At 45.3% G+C, this 7,875-nt stretch overlaps 1 long non-coding RNA gene across 1 annotated transcript; it reads left to right on the forward strand.

Annotated features, from left to right (window-relative positions):
• The first annotated feature begins 1,597 nt into the window (after positions 1–1,597).
• Positions 1,598–7,551, forward strand: LOC112409631 (uncharacterized). Its single transcript, XR_003005185.1, has 3 exons — positions 1,598–1,681; positions 2,512–2,626; positions 7,440–7,551. It is a non-coding gene; the product is annotated as an uncharacterized LOC112409631 (long non-coding RNA).
• The last annotated feature ends 324 nt before the right edge of the window (positions 7,552–7,875 follow it).

A 7,875-nucleotide genomic window follows, 5' to 3' on the forward strand; every position in this document is an offset into this window, starting at 1 on the left:
CACCCAGAGCAGGCAGGAGTTCTGTTTTAAAGACCTCTGTGCTTTTAAGAGCGGCATGTGAAGATAGCTGAAGAGAGAAGTTGATTTCTGTGGCACTCTAGCTGGAGTGATCATAGGGACCAGGGAAAAATCTGTGGCAGAAACAAGCTCCCATTAAGACCATATGCTGTAGTTCTAATCGGTGGCTCTTAGAAGTAATTCCCCGACATTGCATTCATTTTTACTGCCTCCCCTTCAGGGGCAGGAAGAACAGGGTTGTTAGCCCGCGTTTATAGATGAGGGTATTTAGAAACAGAGAGGTTCAATGGCTCAGCCCTAGTCACAGAGTGAATCAGAGACACCGCCAGCCTCGAATCCAGAATTCCGACTTGAGCTTCTGTGCCAAGATCCCTCGGGGCACATTTCCTCTCTAATTTGCATAAATCATCAACATTTTTTTCCAAGCTTGTGCTGAGAAAGCCCCTTTTCAAAGAGCGGAAACTCCCTTTGCCTTCTGTCGCCTTAGTTTTATTTTATGAACCAAATTCTTTTACTTCAACACGTAGACTTGCTATTTTCCCTTCCGTTGAGCCCTTTTCAAAAGAGGTCATGACCTTTGCTTATAGATGCAATGGAAACGGGTGAGCCTAAATGAAATAAAACAGATGATCCGGAGGCCATATAAAGTGTAATTTCAACTAATGTTCAAAATCCCATGCAGTTGATTATAAGTCTTAGATCCTGGCAGGTTATCAGGAAAATAAGAATGGATAAATGGTGCTTCCAGCGTTTGGACCCCACTAGATGTAAGATGAGCCTCCAACCTTGGGAGCAGATTCCTAGGATTAGAAATAAGAAACTGGACATACCAGGGCCGTGCAAGCTTTGAGAAATTTCAATTTGGAAATATGTAGGGAGCCATACCTGAGACTGAAGGTATGCCAACTTGGTCTTTTAATCACCAACATAATTACATAATTACTCACAATCCTTTCACATATTTAAGAAGTTCTTAGCTTATGACCTCATCTGTCTGACGGTCCTTAGGTGACTCCAGTATTGAGGTTTCTGTGCATGAACTGTGCTTCCTGGAATCCCAGGTCAGCACTTAGTGCCTTGCTGACACTCACGAAATAGTAATAATCCTCTTGAAAGTAAAAACATACGCAGTGTGTTTGGAAAAACCTTCTCCTCCATGTCAAGTACGTTAGATTTTCAAAATAATTTATGGCTCATCTGTTTAACCATTAGAAAAAAAAGGAGTTCTGTCTATTTGAAATCTTTGGTAAAATAAAGTTCAGCATAGAGGAAAAGCTTTTTGTCTACATGGCACGGTAATTTACTTTATTACTTATCACATTAGTCAGCTATTGCTGCAATCATGCTGTGTAACAAAAGTTTTAAGCACACCCAAACTCAGCGGCTTAAAATGTTTATTTCCTGTTCACGGGGTAGGGGTCGGGGACTGGGGTTCTGATGATCTCAGTTGAGTTTGGCTGTACTCTGTAGCTTGGGTCCAGGCCTGTTCCACATGTCTCCTCATCCTCCTTGGCCCAGCAGCTTCCTGGAGCATCCTCATTTTATGGCAGATCACCAGAGAGCAAAAGGCAGGCCAAACGACACAAGCACCTTTAAAGCCTTTGCTGGCATCATATCTGCTCACATTCCATCGACTAAAGCAAGTCACAGGGTCAAGCCCAAGGTCAGTGGAGCAGGGGAGCACAACAGCCCAAGAGGGAGGGGGAGGGGAGTAAATATTTGCTGAACAGTACTCCAGTCTCTCACAATTATCATCCCTAAAAGCCTGTGTTATGGACTGAATTGTGTCCCCCTCAAAATTCATATGTTGCAGCCTGAGCCCCCAATCCCTCAGAATGTGACTGCATTGGGAAATGTGGCCTTTAAAGAGGTGATTAAGTTGAAATGAGGCCATTAAGGGAGCTCTAATCCAAACTGGCTGGTGTCATTATAAGAGAAGGAAACTTAGACACGTAGAGGAAAGGCCATGTGAGGACACAGCGAGAAGGTGGCCGTCTGTAAGCCAAGGAGAGAGGCCTCGGAAGAAACCAAACCTGCCGACACCTTGATCTTGGGCTACCAGCCTCTTGAACTGTGAGACAATAAATTTCTCTTGTTTAAGCCACCCAGCCTGTGGTATTCTGTTATGGCAACCTGAGCTAATACAGCCTGTAAACCCCTTGTGGGTGACTCAGGGCTGTGTCTTACTCATGGTGTTGTCTTCCCCCACAGTACTTAGCACATTACCATGTATACATATTTATGTATATTTGGTGAATGAACGAAGTCTTCTCTCAGTTTCAAAATCAATAATTAACTTATTTTATCAGCCAGACTCATGGTTGCAAGTGTTAGAAACCCATTTAAAGTTTTTTTAAGCCAAAAGGAAATCTTTGGGGTCAGATGACTGGGGTAGCTTCTAAAATGTACAGAGTGATTCTAAGAACCAGGGCCTCACCTGCCAGATCCTCTTTCCATGGTCCCTCACTGAGGCACTTGGCCTTGTTTTTGCAGAGAAAATGACTACCAAGAGAACGACAGATTATATTTTCCAAAAGTGATGACAACAATATCTCCCATCCCAGCTGCTCATCTTACAGTGTGACTTTGACATTCCTGCCATTGAGAGGTAGGGTCTGTGTTTTCTGCCTTCCAATATGGGTGGGCTTGTGACTACAGTGGAAGTGACACTGTGTGACTTCTAGGCTAGGTCATAAAAGACGATACAGCTTCTGCCTTGTTTGCTGGAACATTGCCTTTGGAGTCCTGAGCTGCCATGGCAGAAGTCCGAGGCTGCCATGCTGTCAGGAAGCCCAAGCTACATGGAGAAGCCACATGAAAGCGTTCTGGCCAAGAGCCCTAGCTGAGGTCCCATCTAACAGCCAGCATCAGCCACCACATGTGAGTGAAGATGACTCCACATGACTCTGGCCCCCAGCCATTGAGTCCTTCCTGTTGAGGCCCCAGATATTGGGGAACAGGAACAGGTCCTCCCCATGGTGCCCTGTCAAAATTCCTGATCCACAGAATCTGTGAGCATGATAAACGGTTCTTTTATGCCACTATGCTTTGACATAATTTGTTCCATAGCGATCGTAAGTGGAATAAAGAGCCCAGGATTACACTCTTACAGCTACCACTCTTTAGAAAATTCTGGGAAAGGTCTCCAATTGGCCAGGCTTGGGTCACATGCCTACCTCTTGAGCCAACTGCTCTGTCCGGGAGGAAGTAGAGTAGCTCTAGCCTACTTTGTGTGTTCATTCCTGGGGGAGTAGCCAGGGATGTTATTACGGCCACATACCAGACGCCTAGGGCTAGAGTGATTCATCAAAGGTGGTAGGGGTGGTCTCAGAAGAAGGGATATGAGAATGTGTTCTGGGCAGACTGAAATAATAGCTACATTCTGTCACCTTTCCTTTATTTGGTAACCTTTTTTGGGGGGAGAAGGGGAGGTTTAAGATAGTTTCCTTTAAAAGAAGATCGGAGACCACAAGCTGTGTGGCTTTGAGCAAGTTACTTTGCCACGCTGAGCCTAATAAGAATTTTTTTTTTTGTACTTCTCTGGCAAGTTGTTAAGAGTGTGTTAGAAACGCTTTTCACTTTAGTCAAAATTTACGTCGGGTCAGTCATCACTTGGAAGCAGGGACTTCAGTGTTCTGCTGAAGGGTCCACATTGCTGTCTGCATTAATTTCCACATGGCTTCTGTCTTTCCCTTTTCCACCCCAAAATACACACACACACCAGTCGCACGTGATGTGCACACACGCATATTAAATATGTATTTTTCATATATTCCGAAAATAACCAAACCTTTCTTCTTTCCTGAAAGCCAGTAATATTTTTGCAGCCTAGAAATATCCTTAGGGTCAATATCCTCTATCAGGGATCGGCAGACTTTTTGTGTGACAGGCCAGAGAAGAAACGTTTCAGGCTTTGCAGGCCAGACAGTTTCTGTTGTGACTACTCAACTCTGCCCTTGCAGCCAAAGCAACCACAGACGATATCTAAGCAAATGGGTGTGGCTGGGTTCCAATAAAACTTTATTTATAAAAACAGGTAGTGGGCCAGATTTGGTGCACAGGCTGTACTTTGCACAGAATCTATAGCAGCGCTGTCCAATAGAAATAGAACGCAAGCCACGTACGTATGTAGCTGCGGAGAAAGGCGGTGTCTCCCCAGTATCAATTCCCGGCCTGCAGTAGCATCAGCTCCCCTGTTGTAGGAGAAGGTATCCAGGCAGAGCGTCAAAGATATGTGGATGCTGGAGGAAGGAAGTTGTCAGAGTACGGTGAGTTGTCTCACATAGCTGCCCGCGAACTCAGGCAGGCCCAGGGTGTAAGGAATGGGGCATCAATGGTGTCTGCCACGGGAGATATCATGGTGCTGCTGGGTCAGGGCTTTCCTGAAGCCAGATCTAACGCTGGACTTGAAGGTTACGTGAACCAGTACATCCCCCAATCAGCATGTAAGCCAGTTTCCATGGGGATTTCTATGTCTTATCATGGAAAGCAGCTTTTACTACTCTACAGGTTAATTAGCTCAGCAATTCTCTGGATGCTGAATAATCTTACCATGAGAATTGAGATTGGCAGAAGTGTGGAGATTCTGTATAAGTGTTTCTCAGCCCCTCTATATTTGATAGGATACTTCCCTCCTACTCCTGCCCCTCAAACAACAAAACGGACACGACCTTTTTGTTTTTCAACCCTATGTCAGTAGTAAAATAAGACTTAAGAAACACCCTGAGGAGTTTGGTTAGGATCTATTTCTCAATTGTACATGGTCCAGCCTGTTGGCTGAAGCAAAGTGTAGACAGAAGCTACACCATCATTAAAGAAGGTGCGGTATATATATATATATGAATATTATTCAGCTATTAAAAAAAAGAAGGGAATCTTGCCATTTGTGACAACATGAATGGACCTTGGGGGCATTGTGCTAAGTAAGATAAGTCAGACAGAGAAAGGCAAATACTGTATGATCTCACTTATATGTGGAATCTACAAAACCGAACCAAACCAAACCAAATTCATAGAGAACAGATTGGTGGTTGCCAGAGGCAGGGGATGGGGGTGTGGGTGAAATGGGTGAAGGGGCTCAAAAGGTACAAACTTCCAGCTCTAAAATAAGTAAGTCATAGGAATGTAATGTACAGCATGGTGACTATGCTATACATTAATAATAGTTAATAATGGTGCATTGCAGTATTTGAAAGTTGCTAAGAGAATAGATCTTAAAAGTTTTCACCACACACAAAAAATTGTGTAACTATGTATGGTAATGAGTGTTAACTAGACTTACATCGTGCTGATCGTTTCGCAATATATACAAATATGGAATCATTATGTTGTATACCTGAAACTAATATACTGTTATATGTCAATTACATCTCATTTAAAAAAGAAAGACAGAAAGACACCATCAGTCCAAAAGAGACCAGGGCAGGTATGGTAGGTTGTTGGGTCCCTAAACACCCATTTCAACTCTCCTCTTGCTGACAGTCCTTTAGAGCAAGGCTCTACATTCAATAACGCGCTTTCCCAGACATCTGTGCAGGAGAGGTGGCCGTGTGACTCCAGTCCAGCCAGTGGGACACAGTCAGAAGTCACCTATCATTGCCTCTTCTGCTGCTTTCTCCTTTGGCTGGAGTGAGGGGCTGGGGCTGGAGATGCACGCGTCATTGCCACGTTCCCAGGAGGGGGAGACAGGCAGGCTCCCTCTTGGCCTTCGTGGGCCACCCTTGCAGACCTGGACTCTATTACCCCGACTTCTTACTGCCTGAGATAAATCAGTGCCTTTACCATTAAGCCAACAGCCACAGTTGTTGAGTTTCTCTTATGGGCAGCTGAATGCAGTCCTGTGTGATACAGAATTATATAAGCCTCTTTACTTTTACCAGGATGTTCCTCTACCACTTTCCCAAGGATCATGGGCACGTGGGAGACCTCAGAGGGCCTAAACTGTGGCCAGGGCAACAGATGCAAATCAGGACAGATGAAAGTAGTGTAGAGTAGAGCTAAATGGCCGTGGGAGGACCTCTCCAAGCTTGTTTTTAAAAATCTTCAGGGAATCCAGGGGAGATCATACAGGCTTGGCTGGTGAACCAGGAGCCAGTTCGTCCTCCTCATTGATATAGACTCTTGGTGAGTGAAAGTGCCCAGATTCCAATTCCAATGCGTGGAGGGAGAGGGGTACCCCCCCCCACCTGCTCCAACAACAAGCGGTGCCTGGGACACCAGCTGGGTGTCCTACAGTTCAACTCAATTCTGACACCATCTACCTGGAGACAGCGTCAGATCCCACAGGTTAAGGGCTCAGTCCCCACAAGACTGCCCTCTGCCTCAGATGCCAATTGCAAGTCCAGGTTGTCACCTGTGCTTCTTCTGACCTACTGGCTATAAATCAGAGGTTCCCACGACCTCCTTCTTGGGTTCAATTAATTTGCTAGAGCAGCTCACAGGACTCAGAGAAACATTTTACTCACTAGATCACTGGTTTATTATAAAAGGCTACAACTCAGGAACAGCCCGATGGAATTGATGCATAGGGCAAGGTGTGGGGAAAGGGCACAGAGCTTCCATGCCCTCTCTGGGCTCACCACTCCCCGCATGTCTCCACGTGTTCACCAACCTGGAAGCTCTCAAAACCCTGTCTTTTTGGGTGTTTATGGAGGCTTCATTACACAGGCACGATTGATTAAATCATTGGCCATCAACGACTGATTCAACCTCCAGCCCCTCTTCCCTCCCAGGAGATCAGGGGGTGGGAATGAAAGTTCCAACCTGCTAATCACAGGGTCGGTTCCTCTGGTGACCGGCTCCCATCCTTAATGAGGTGTCCAAAAGTCATCTCATTAACATAACAAAAGACACCTTTTATCACTCTCAGCGCTTAAGAAATTCCAAGGGTTTTAGGAGCTCTGTGCCAGAAGGGGACCAGACCAAATCTGTGTTTCTTATTATAAATCACGAGATCACAGTGAATCTCTCTTGGACTCTACCAGCGCAGAATGAGCCATCAGAGGCTAAACGACAATCCCAAGCTACACGATGGGGAACATCTCCCATTGCTCTAGGACCTGGGTGCTCACCAAACCCTTGTCCCTCATGAAAAAGGCCTTTCGTTTTAGCTCCTGTGCTCTCAGGCACCCCCATCATTCTCTCCACTTCTCTTTACTGCTAGTTTATGGCATTGAAAAAACAACCATCACGACAAATTGCCTTTTCTTCTTGCCTTTCGAGAAAGAAACCTAAGTGCTAGTATTATTTTCCACTTTTAATCACAGCTTGACAGAGATGGAAAGTTAAGTCGTGTAATTGCTTTTGTGTTTTGTACTTCTTTTCACTATTTTGGAAAAAAGAAATAGTTCAATGGATAAAATGTGGGTTTACACCAGACCCCAAACATCACGAGCATTAATGGCAACCATGTGTTATTCCAGAGAATATGCACCTACTTTGTGGGAGGAAGAAAAAATACGGCGCTGCTCAGCTAGTACACAGAGGAAACCGAAGAGTTCCAAAGGCATGTTTGGGGACAGAGAGCTGTTTCAGGTATCTCAAAGTAAAAAAGCTGTATTTTGTAAAAACTTAAGATATAGATGTTACCATGGGCGTACTTGCAGCAAGATTGCCTTCCCCAAACTATTAATTCATAAAACGTCTGTCTCCTAATTGGAAGGTGGGGGATGCCTGGAGGCACAACTGGCCCATCCCACCGCCTTCTGCCTGGATTGTCCACAAAGCCACTGGGCCAGCATGTGGCCCTCTGTGCAGAGGCCAAGAAGAGAGGCTGCAGACAGGTGGGGCTGCAGCTTGGCCGCAAAGTGCTCCCTACCGCCACCAAGAATGGAGCTGGGATGGGGCTCTCCACCCAGC

The sequence above is a fragment of the Neophocaena asiaeorientalis genome, unplaced genomic scaffold (genome assembly GCF_003031525.2).
Source record: "Neophocaena asiaeorientalis asiaeorientalis breed wild unplaced genomic scaffold, Neophocaena_asiaeorientalis_V1.1 scaffold312, whole genome shotgun sequence".
NCBI classification, from domain to species: Eukaryota; Metazoa; Chordata; class Mammalia; order Artiodactyla; family Phocoenidae; genus Neophocaena; species Neophocaena asiaeorientalis.